This window comes from Natator depressus, chromosome 2, assembly GCF_965152275.1.
Source record: "Natator depressus isolate rNatDep1 chromosome 2, rNatDep2.hap1, whole genome shotgun sequence".
Taxonomy (NCBI): domain Eukaryota; kingdom Metazoa; phylum Chordata; order Testudines; family Cheloniidae; genus Natator; species Natator depressus.
The window spans coordinates 126,126,434-126,139,523 of NC_134235.1; positions in this window are offsets into that span (position 1 = coordinate 126,126,434).

Below are 13,090 nucleotides of genomic sequence, written 5' to 3' on the forward strand. Positions count from 1 at the left end.
TGAGGTATTAAAATAACAAACTGACTGATACCAGCATTTAATCTGACCAAAAAACCCCCCAAAACAAACCACAGGGCCGTATGCTCTGGGCCAAACATTGATCCTGTTGAAGTCAATGAAAATCATGCCACTAAATTAAATGAGATTTGGCCCTCTGAGTCTTAGCAGGTATCTCTCGGTTTACATATTCATGGCATATTTATTTACCACTTTAACCTGTAATGAGCATCCTTCACCAACTTTGTCACTTTACTTGTTTGTTTCCCTTTATATTTTAACTATGCATGCCTAATAGCGGATTGTGAAAGGGTGATCTGCCCCTTTAAGAGTTTGGGGGCTGGGGAGCAGCCAGCTCTGATCTGGAGAGGAGCACAGTAGATGGGTTCTGGGAATCACCTGATCTAGCTGGACAGTCTCAAGTGATTGGAGGTGATGAGTCTCAGATAGGTGCGATAAATGAGCTCCCCAGCTGCTTGTGACTAGCTGACTGGTGGGCATGTACTTTTTTGTGGTTGTAGTAGATGGCTATTAGAGGCTGAGCAAAGTCTATTGAACTCTTTGGGGCTGGGGAGGTCTGGGCCATTAAACTACTGGAGGTTAGAGTTCCCCACAGTTTAGATTAGGACCAGAACTACTACCTTGTTATTGTTTTATATTTCTTTTCTTTGTGCTGAAGAGAAGTACTGGGCCTTGAGGCAAGAGCTACAAAGTGAACTTGGCAGCTTGTTTCTTCTAGACTAGTGGCAGGGTCCATCAGCTTACATTGATACAAGATTTTTGTTTGATGTAAGTACCCTAATAGCTTAGTGAGTGTCTGTATAGGTAGTGATATGCTACTTCTAAGAAGTTAGTATAAAAAATCATGAGACTAAAACCAAAATGCATCACTACCAACAAAAAAGTTAGAGAAACAAGAACAAAAAATTACAGGAAAAAGGGTAGCCTTCAGCTAGCATGCATTACATATTTGGAGTAGTCCATTAAACTAGCACCAGCCCACCTCACATGTAAATGGTGAAGACTGAATATTTGGGGAAAAGCAGCTAGCAGGCAGCCATTAAAATGCTGGGTTCTAAACCTTATACCTTAGTGTTTAGAGTTACAAATCTAGAAACTGGGAAGTAGAAAAACACAAGAGGGAATGGATCAGGTGAGGGAAACAAAAGAAATGGTTTGGCTACCAGCATGACTAAAACTACTCTGAATGGAAAATCTGGTGCATCATGTGAGAGTAGCTTAATTAAAATTTCTGGCATTGAGAGAATATGCAGAAGACTATTAAAATAGAATTCTTAAACTCCTAAAACTTGTAGGAAAGGCTTAGTGAAATTTAAGGGATTACGATCTGGTGTTTAGATGTGGAGGCTAGCACCTGCAGGGTTCATTAGTTGGGAACAGTCCATGTGCTAAGAGGTATGCAAAGACTGGGCATGTGCCTCACTTCTAGTTACAGTGAGCGAAGAAGGGTCCTTGCACTCACCCCACCCACACCTCATGTGCAACCATGCAAGGGCCAGGCCAGGCACAGTCTGGACTCTAAAGCAATAGCATACCTGAGCAAAATGAAACCTGAAAGCATGCCAACATTGTCTGGTTACAAACTGCAACTTCAGGTCAGGTTTACTGACCCTGTGAGTAACATGCAATTCAGCTTGCCTTTGTTGTCATATAACATCCCCAGCAAACACAGCTGCACCACCCCTTTTTCTTCCAGAGGCCCAGTACTGGGGGCATGCCAGTGGGTGCTAGTGACAGTGGCCAAGTGCATTCCTATGTCTGGGCTGTTGGCCCATTACATCACTGGGGATACAGGCCATTGCAGCTAATATGTAAATTAAGGCAGTCTTCAGGATTGCCGTAACCTGTGATTGATTGCAGACTGATTCCTGGCACCCTGAGGAGAGCGGAGATACAAGCCGTTCTCTCTTAGGGTAGGTCTACGTTTTGAGCCAAAGGTGTGACTTCCAGCTCAAGGAAGTCTTATTGAGCTAGCTCTTGAGCACCCTCTTATTGAGCTAGCATAGCCACTGTGATGTGAGTGGCAGGATGAGCTAACCATCCTGAGTACAGTCCCTTCGGAGCAGCTAGGTATGTACTTAGAGTGGTTAGTGCCTCCTGACATTTATGCTGAATTGGCTATGCATCTATTTTTAGTATACTAGCCTGTGTGGTTATGTCTTTTCAAGCTGGAAATTACACCTCCAGCACCAAATATAGATGTACCCTCAGTCACCAGCTCTGGGATGAGCACCTCTCTCTCCTGAACTGAGTTAACTTCAAAGTTTTCTGTCTTTCATCTCCTTTTCCAATTCTGTGGTGCAATTTTGTTGTAAGTCCTGTTAGCCATTCCTATGATAACTGGCTTTCAAATCTGCACCTGTTGTCAAGGGAATCTGTCTCCTTACTAAATTCATTGATTTGAGGTAAAAATGAGGCTGATCTTTGCTTGAACTGAACTTACAGTTTTGTTTTCCATAGCTCTCATCCCCTTCCTCCTACCTCTCAACAATTCACTGAAATTTTCAGATGCACTTCCTCCCTCAGACATTTTTGGTGGGCTCTAAGTAGTATCCATCCTTAAAATTCTGCAGTTTCCTATAATTATCTCTCATCTGTCTTTTTAATTTTTAACAGTTATTAAATTGCCCTGTGAAAATGCACTTTCAACAGACATGAGCAATAAAGGTAACCCTGAGAATAACTGATCTCAAACTGCACAGGGAAAGGGTTCATTAATCACGGCAATGAAATTAACAGTGCATAGTTAAAATAAAATCATCCAGTTCATGGGCTGAGAGAACACAAAAGTTAGAGACCTTTTAAATGCATCAGTTGGCTTTTCAGCAAATTCATTTCTTTAACTTTCCAAGTAATTAGATGATTCAGTAAATTTCACCTTTGAATTCCTATTTACCAAAAGAAAATGATTTATTTAAAATCAAAGTATTTTCTCTATGGTTATTCTTTAGGAACAGTCACTTAGAATCATTTGCTAATGCCAAGATGATTGAACAGCTTCATCTCTTTGCAGCTGCAAGGGAAGTTGTGCAGTTGGTTTATTAGGCAATGTTACCTTCCAACTTTGAATGACTGTCAACTCCCTCTTATTTCTCTGATCTTAAGAGGTATTAAGTTCACATTAACTAGCTTCATACATCTGTCTTGATTTTGAAAATACTGATAGTAAAAATGAGATTGTAATGAGCTAGTGTGCACCTGTGCAGCTGCCCACTGCTGGATGCAATCATATCAGCTCAATTGTTTCACAAGTCATGTGCTTTTAACTCTCAGGAGATTGTTGCTATCATATTTTCCTTAAAAAAGAGGAGGACTTGTGGCACCTTAGAGACTAACAAATTTATTAAGATGCCACAAGTCCTCCTTTTCTTTTTGCGAATATAGACTAACACGGCTGTTACTCTGAAATATTTTCCTTAGTATCATTGGTACCTAACAACTCCCACCTAGCCCTTGAAAGCTAATAATATTTTCTGTGTATTAGGTCTCAGTCTTATCGTGGGAAATATTTTCAGAAATCTTACTAATTCACCACTTGTTATGAATTATTTAAAACGTGAATACACACAAATTCATGTTTCAGCTAAATTATCTAGTTACCTTCTATCACTCCCTTTCCTCATTTCAGAAAGTAACCTTCACCAGCTACATAATACAATAGTTTTTGCAGTCACGTATGCTTTTCATGCAGACTTTTAAGCCTATATAAACACATGTTCTCATTAATGCTACTGTCCTCTTTCCTCATTTCTTCCTATTATTTTTATCCTATCCTGTTCTTTCATATGTACAGCACTGAGACCAGTGGGGTGCAAAAAGCTGACTTGGAAGCTTGAGTTCAATCACAATACAAATTTTTAATTTATTCCTGTGTATTCAGATTAAGTTGTTTTTGCATGATATGTTAGAATTCAAAAGATGAACAGAAATAAACGTTAAGTTTTTCTCTGCATCTTAGGGTCCTGTATTGTACCAGTAACTATAGTAACCAGCTAAGGCCCCAATCCTGCAATCTATTATGCATGTGCTGCTTATTATTTATTTGTATTACCATAGCATAGAGACCACCTAACTATACATACATGAGTAGTCCCACTGAGTTCAACATGACTATTCACTCATGTAAGGTTACGTGTGTGCATGATGCATTGCAGGATTTGTTAAAGTACTCACATTTAAGTTCAACATGGGGAAGAAAAATAAAAGATTTTAAAAGGGGAAGCTAATACTGTCTTTCATCTATACCCTTCACCAAGTGGCACAAGTTTTGCTTTTGCAAAACACTAAAGGATGCTTCAATAACAGTGGTTCAAAATGTACACACTAATGTATATTATTACTAGTTATTTTAACAAATAGACTTCCTTGCCTAAAGATGCCTTAGCAATGATAGTTAAAATCAGAAATAACAGAGGCAATGTGACTCTTAAATTGCCCAATGTAGGCATGGTGTGCATTTAAACATGAGGATAATTATTTTGATGCCCCAACTTCCACATAAAGAAAAGTGAACTAAACTATGCAAGAGGCTGAAACTCATTGGAAAAAACCTCTTAAACACCTAGTTTTTCTGTTCTTTTTTTTCTGCTAGATTGCAAAGATTGTTGATGAAACCAAGTGTATAAAGCAACAGTAGTAAACTAAGGCAGTTTCACTTTTATTCTCATCAGTTTAGGGATTCAATAATGGTTCAAAGCAAATAAACTCCTTTCTCTTCTGTATTTTAATTACATATTAATAATGTGTTGGTTTATAATTTGAGGATGACAGTCATAATTGATTTTGCAGAGTAGCAACCATTCCACACCCTGCACAACTGCTCTTAAAAATCCAATTTAAAAAAAAAATATTTTGAGCTACATTGATGGTTTTTTTTTAAAATCTAATGATGATCAAATGATGTTTAAGCATAGAATTATTTTTTACCTAGTAATATTTCAGTGCTCATCAGCAATAAATTGTTTTACAGGGGAAAATGCTATTTGAATTTGCAGTGGCTTTTAGTGTGAAAGAGTATCTCAGTTCACCAAATAAAGAGATAAAGTGAGAGAACAGCAGTTAATGCAGATAATAGGTTTTCCAGCCCCACACCAAGACATTTTTAGCTGGAAAATGTCAAGACTGTAATACAGCATATCTTTGACAGAGAGTTAACTTCAGCATAACCTCCTCATAAATCACTGTATACACAACTCCTATCAATCTCATCATTTACTGAGGACCCACTGCATCCTTCTCTTCTTCAGTTTGTCTTGCTCTGCAGCACACTTAGGGACATATATATCTTTTCCCACAGAAAACTGTGCAGAAGGGAAGCATGACTCTAGTTAAATCTTTCCTATTGGTCTGCCACATCATTACCTTAAAAGCTTGTCTACACATGCACTGCTGTAGCACTTCAGTGAAAACACTACCTACACCAATGGGAGGAGTTCTCCCTTTGGCATGGGTATTCCACCTCCCTGAGAGGCAAAAGCTGGGCTGACAGGAGAATTCTCTTGTTGACCTAGTGCTATCTATGCTGGGGTTAGGTCAATTTAACTGTGTCATTCAGGGGTGTGGAATTTTCACACTTCTGAGTGGCGTAGTTATATTGACCTAATTTCCTCATGTAGAACAGGCTTTAGATTTGCATGTCATCAGCTGTGTGGAAAAGGGTGCCCTGGCACCGAATCCCATGTACAATTTGTTTGCATAGTCTTACTTGACCATTCATGTGGACCTTAGAATTTATATAATACATAAGCTTCTCCTCTGTAGTGCTTCAGCTGCCTTTTCCTCAGCAATGGTAGCATAACTGTGCTGCCAATGGCACATGCCCAGAAAACTGGACGCTAACGTGGGCATGTAGCCAAACTAGGTATTAGAGCTGGGGCTGGTGATTATTCCTCCTGGCAAAAATTACTTCTGACTCCCTCCACTCATCACCTCCCCACAATCATGACCGATTTCCCAAATAAAAATCAATCAGCTGAAAAATTGGGAACCATTTCCACTCTGCCCAATAAATGTGTCCCCTGTAGAAATAGCTCCTTTGTGACTCGTCTCACTGCTCCTTCTAAGAAGAGCAGGCAGCCTGAACTTTGCTCTGCTCCCTACCTCCTTGCCAGGTCACAAACCTACCTGCTCAAAATCACAGGTTGACCAGTTATTTGTTCCCTCTCCCTCAGGTGCTGCTTGTGAGGTATGGGTGGAGCTCTGCACTAGGACTCTTTGGGGGCATATATTCTTCAGCCCAAAAGGGGACTGTAAATTCAGCATGTGAACAACCTCTGATCTCACCTCTCCTGTGTGTGCTCAGTGGAGAAAGGAACTATTAGGCGCAGGAGACAAACCTGCCTTATGACTGCTGGATGCAGTTCATTATGTTGCCCTCTGGAAGGGACTAGAATCAGCCAGTCACAACTGACCTTCTGCCTCCTGCTTCTCTCTCGATTGTGCAGAGGGAGCAAAGGAGTTGGAGAGGTATGGGTCACAAAGTGGTTTTGGGAGGGGTGTAATTGATAGGGCTTAGTCACTATTAGCTCCTCATTACCACCTGCTACTATCAAAGACTCCACACTCACTCAGAACCATGGAGGATGAGTAGGTCAGGGAAGCAGTACTTCGTGCTGCTCTAGGCATACATTTCAGAGAGTGAAATAGCCAACAGTAGAGCACTTCATCCCTTGGCAGAAAAAGAGTGTGAACTCTCCTGCAAGAGACACCAAAGGAGTGGAATACAGACAGGAGAGTCTGATTCAGGTTTCTTCCTGTTTTGCCTCCCTTGCCCCATCTACCCAAGAGGTAGGATTTCACTGTCTGACTTTCAGGGTGTGAGGCTGGCAGTGGGGGCAGGAAATAGAGAAGCTTTTATGCAACCTCAGTGCATCTGTGTTCTAAAGCTGTCTCCCATGGAAGAGTCATTATACCATTTTTTGTTATTGTTCTTCTTTACGGTAGCTTCTGCACTGAATTAACCCAGTGTAGAATCCTCCTCACACTCATAATTTTATGATGAGTGCAACAAAGCTGGTTCAGCAATCATTCAAATGTTACCACTATAATTATGTATAAATACCAAAGCTACATCATAACTCTTGATACTCTGCTCTTTTCACTGGCTACCTATAGAATACCTGACCACTGGCAGTCCTTCCCTTCCTTCTTTGGAATAGATCTTACTGTAAATATCTCAGAAACTCTCTCTCCCCTGTACAATGATTTCCCATTGTAACTTTGCTCCTTAGGAACTATGAAACTTCCAAATTCCAGTGGGAAGTGGTGAGGGTAGGACACAAGCAACAGGGACGAGACTTTGAAATGTGCTCTAGGAGGACAGTAGAAGTAAACCTTCAACCTTCAGAACAACGTGGAAAGCTTTTCTCACAACCCCACCTGAAAACAGTAAAGAGAAGGAGATGGAAGAGGAGCAAAAGGACATGAAGAAAAATGAGAGAAGACAGCATAGTAGGAGAGGAGAGAAGAGTAAAAGGGGAATTAAAAATTCACAATCAAAACCAAAGTGTTGTCACGCTGCTATGGGAGAAGTAGGGAGGAAACTGGGACTCCAACAACTTGTAGATTTAAGTTTTAACTATTTGAGAGACATAAGAACATAAGAATGGCCATATTGGGTCAGACCAAAGGTCCATCCAGCCCAGTATTCTGTCTACCAACAGTGGCCAATGCCAGGTGCCCCAGAGGGAGTGAACCTAACAGGTAATGATCAAGTGATCTCTCTCCTGCCATCCATCTCCACCCTCTGACAAACAGAGGCTAGGGACACCATTCCTTACCCATCCTGGCTAATAACCATTAATGGACTTAACTGGATAAATTAATGGAGGCTCTCTTTTAAACCCTATTATGATCCTAGCCTTCACAACCTGCTCAGGCAACGAGTTCTACAGGTTGACTGTGCGCTGTGTGAAGAACTTCCTTTTATTTGTTTTAAACCTGCTGCCCGTTAATTTCATTTGGTGGCCCCTAGTTCTTATATTAGGGGGACAAGTAAATAACTTTCCTTTATTCACTTTCTTCACACCACTCATGATTTTATAAACATCTATCATATCCCCCCTTAGTCTCCTCTTTTCCAAACTGAAAAGCCCTAGCCTCTTTAATCTCTCCTCATATGGGACCCGTTCAAAAACCCCTGATCATTTTATTTACCCTTTTCTAATGCCAGTATATCTTTTTTGAGATGAGGGGACCACATATGTACACAGTATTCAAGATGTGGGCGTACCATGGATTTATACAAGGTCAATAAAATATTCTCCATCTTATTCTCTATCCCTTTTTTAATGATTCCTAACATCCTGTTTGCTTTTTTGATGGCTGCTGCACACTGCTTGGATGTCTTCAGAGAACTATCCATGATGACTCCAAGATCTTTCTCCTGATTAGTTGTAGCTAAATTAGCCCCCATCATATTGTATGTATAGTTGGGTTTTTTTTCCAATGTGCATTACTTTACATTTATCCACATTAAATTTCATTTGTCATTTTGCTGCCCAATCACTTAGTTTTGTGAGATCTTTTTTGAAGTTCTTCACAGTCTTCTTTGGGCTTAACTATCTTGAGCAGTTTAGTATCATCTGCAAACTTTGCCACCTCACTGTTTACCCCTTTCTCCAGATCATTTATGAATAAGTTGAATAGGATTGGTCCTAGGACTAACCCTTGGAGAACACCACTAGTTACCCCTCTCCATTCTGAAAATTTACCATTTATTCCTACCCTTTGTTCCCTGTCTTTTAACCACTTCTCAATCCATGAAAGGATCTTCCCTCTTATGCCATGACAACTTAATTTACATAAGAGGCTTTGGTGAGGGTCCTTGTCAAAGGCTTTCTGGAAATCTAAGTACACTATGTCCACTGGATCCCCTTTGTCCACATGTTTGTTGACCCCCACAAAGAACTTGATTAGTAAGACATGATCTCCCTTTACGGAAACCATGTTGACTTTTTCGTAACAATTTTTGTTCTTCTCTGTGTCTGACAATTTTATTCTTTAAAAATGTTTCCACTAATTTGCCCGGTACTGACGTTAGACTTACCAGTCTGTAATTGCCAGGATCACCTCTAGAGCCCTTCTTAAATATTGGCATTATATTAGCTATCTTCCAGTCATTGGGTACAGTAGCTGATTTAAAGGACAGGTTACAAACCATAGTTAATAGTTCTGCAATTTCACATTTGAGTTCTTTCAGAACTCTTGGGTGAATGCCATCTGGTCCTGGTGACTTGTTACTGTTAAGTTTCTCAATTAATTCCAAAACCTCCTCTAGTGACATTTCAATCTGTGACAATTCCTCATATTTGTCACCTACAAAAGACGGCTCAGGTTTGGGAATCTCCCAAACATCCTCAGCTGTGAAGACTGAAACAAAGAATTCATTTAGTTTCTCTGTGATGACTTTATCGTCTTTTAGTGGTCTTTTTGTATCTCGGTCATCCAGGGGCCCCACTGGTTGGTTAGCAGGCTTCTTGCTTCTGATATACTTAAAAATATTTTGTTATTACCTTTCGAGTTTTTGGCTAGCTGTTCTTCAAACTCCTTTTTGGCTTTTCGTCTTACATTTTTACACTTAATTTGGCAGTGTTTATGGTCCTTTCTATTTACCTCATTAGAATTTGACTTCCATTTTTTAAAAGATGCCTTTTCATCTCTCACTGCTTCTTTTACATGGTTATTAAGCCAGGATGGCTCTTTTTTAGTTCTTTTACTGTGTTTTTTAATTTGGGGTATACATTTAAGTTGAGCCTCTATTATGGTGTCTTTGAAAAGTGTCCATGCAGCTTGCATGGATTTCACTCTAGTCACTGTACCTTTTAATTTCTGTTTAACTAACCTCCTCATTTTGCATAGTTCCCCTTTCAGAAATTAAATGCCACAGTGTTGGGCAGTTCAAGTGTTCTTCCCACCACAAGAATGTTAAATGTTATTATATTATGGTCACTATTTCCAAGTGGTCCTGTTATAGTTACCTTTTGGACCAGATCCTGCGCTTCACTCAGGACTAGATCGAGAGTTGCCTCTCCCCTTTTGGGTTCCTGTACCAGCTGCTCCAAGAAGCAGTCATCTAAAGTATTGAGAAATTTTGTCTCTGCATTTCGTCCTAAGATGACATGTACCCAGTCAATATGGGGATAATTGAAATCCCTCACTACTATTGAGTTTTTTATGTTGATAACCTCTCTAATCTCCCTTAGCATTTAATCGTCACTATCACTATCCTGGTCAGGTGGTCAATAATAGATCCCTACTGTTATTAGAGCATGGAATTACTATCCATAGAGATTCTATGGAACACGTGGATTCATTTAAGATTTTTATTTCATTTGATTCTACATTTTCTTTCACATATAGTGCCACTCCCCCCCCCGACCCCCCTCATGGCCAGATATATTTTGTACCCCGGAATGATTGTGTCCCATTGATTGTCCTCACTCCACCAGGTTTCTGTGATGCCTATTATATCAATATCCTCCATTAACACGAGGCACTTTAGTTCACCCATCTTATTATTTAGACTTCTAGCATTTGTCTACAATCACTTTTAAAACTTGTCACTGTTTATTTGTCTGCCCTCTTCTGATTTGTCAGATTCTTTATGTGAATGTTTCTCGTCTTATCTGGCCCATACTTTATCCTCTTCCATCCTCTCCTCCTGACTAAAACCAAGAGAATCTCTATCAATAGACTCTCCTCTAAGAATAGTCTCTGTCCGATCCACGTGCTCCTCTTCAGCAATCGGCTTTCCCCCATCTCTTAACATTAAAAAGATTGCAGAGCAGTTTTAAAACTAAGTGCCAGCAGTCTGGATCCACTTTGGTTTAAGTGGAGCCCATCCTTCCTGTATAGGCTCCCCCATCCCAAAAGTTTCCCCAGTTCCTAATAAATCTAAACCACTCCTCTCTACACCATCGTCTCATCCATGCATTGAGACTCTGAAGCTCTGCCTACCTACCTGGCCCTGTGCGTGGAACTGGAAACATTTCTGAGAATGCCACCATAGAGGTCTTGGATTTCAGTCTCTTTCCTAGCAGCCTAAATTTGGCCTCCAGGAAGTCTCTCCTACCCTGCCATATGTCACTGGTACCTACATGTACCACAACCACTGTCTCCTCCCCAGCACTATACATAAGTCTGTCTAGATGCCTCGAGAGATCTGCTTCCTTCGCACCAGGCAGGCAAGTCACCGTATGGTTCTCCTGGTCATCACAAACCCAGAAATCTATGTTTCGAATAATCAAATCTCCCATTACTAACACCTGGCTTTTCCTAGTGACTGGACACTCAGATATTATGGTAAGGGGTCCTCTTAAAAAACTGATTAGATGAAATAATCAATCAGATTGTTTATGCAAATATGTATAGCCAGACTGAGCTTCATGACAACTAATATTCCTTTCTCAGGAGCTTTTTTTTTTTTGGTCTTATTATTATAATGTAGGAACATAAGAACGGTCATACTGCGTCAGACCAAAAGTCCATTTAGCCCAGTATCTTGTCTTCCGACAGTGGCCAGTGCCAGATGCTGCAGAGGGAATGATCAGAACAGGTAATCAACACGCAATCCATCCCCTGTTGCCTATTCCCAGCTTCTGGCAAACAGAGGCTAGGGACCATCCTTGCCCATCCTAGCTAACAGCCATTGAGGGACCTATCATGCATGAATTTATCTAGTTCTTTTTTAACCCTCTTATAGTCTTGGCCTAACTTACTAAATAGTTTAAAAGACAAAGGCCCCGAGTGTAGTTTATGCAGTAAGATGAAATTTTAGCCTGTTTGAAAGACTGTAACAATTCAGGTATGTGAATGTACATACTGTATACTAACTTTGAGTGAATATCATGAGTTGTTGTCCCATAACAGGTATTGATCTTTGCCTCGGTCAATATTAGTCATTATCCAACAGTAAATACTTGCTCCCTCAATCAATACTTACTTCTTAACCTATCAACAGAAGTCAGTATCTGTATCAACTAGAGAGACTAATACAGTATTTTGGAAAAACCCATATTGAATCAGATTCAAATATCTATGTGTGGAGTTTCCAATGTATTTATGTTCTCTTAAAGGCATATTTAAAGACCAACTGCCTATGTATTTCATTACTAAAATGCCTGTCTGTTGCTGGGTTACTACACCCTATTATGGGGTGTCAGGCCATTAAAGGGGAAAGGAGGTGGGACAGAGAACACCCACCCCCTTTCGGTGATTCTTGCCCCTTGCATTCAGGGCAGTGAGGCCTAGCGGCTAGAGTCTAAGGCTACCCCTGCAATTGGGGGGCAGCAAAGCCTAGAAGCCCATGTCCTAGGTCTTAGGAAGTACCTCCAAATTTTAACTGCCCTTTAAATGATAGATTTGACAGAGATGATAGATCATCTCTGTCCCTGAACTCAATCTAGTGGTCAGTATAGTATGGAGACTGTCCTGTACCTGCTGCACTCTTAGGGGAAACATGACATCCTTGCCTCTAAAGAGCCCTATTGGATATCGTGGGAGAGGGACCAAGCCTATCTTGCACAGATTGTCAAAGTGCCCTGGTGGGAATGATCAGTCAGCGCTGTTCAGACTTGGAGGAAGTGATCTGAGAGGAGAGGAGTTGGCCTCTTGGACCTACTAAATCTAAGAATCTTTAGGTAGGAGGATTTAGATTTTTTTGGGAGCGGGGGAGGAGAGTGGCAGCCCCTGGAAGTGGCAGAAAGAGCACAACTTGGTCAGAGGAAGGCATGTGTGGATTCTCTAACTGTGGGCTTGATTTTGCCACCCTTACTCTGACTGAGTAACTGATATGAATAGGACTTATTGAGTGAGGACTACTTATTCAGTGGAAAGATGGCAGAATCAGGGTCTGTGTGAAAATCTTTTCTTGTGGTTTGTGTAACATCTGCTGGTGTGCTACAGTGACAGTAACTTTTCAATACTCAGTCCTAGTTGCTTCAAGGTTGAAGAGAAACAATTAATACACCTTTGATCTTAAGATGAAATTACTTTGATTTTTGTTGTTGTGTGGTTTATACAATTTCTCAGTCCTTTTTGAGAGCCACATTTCTATTTAACAAGCAGTGCTTTG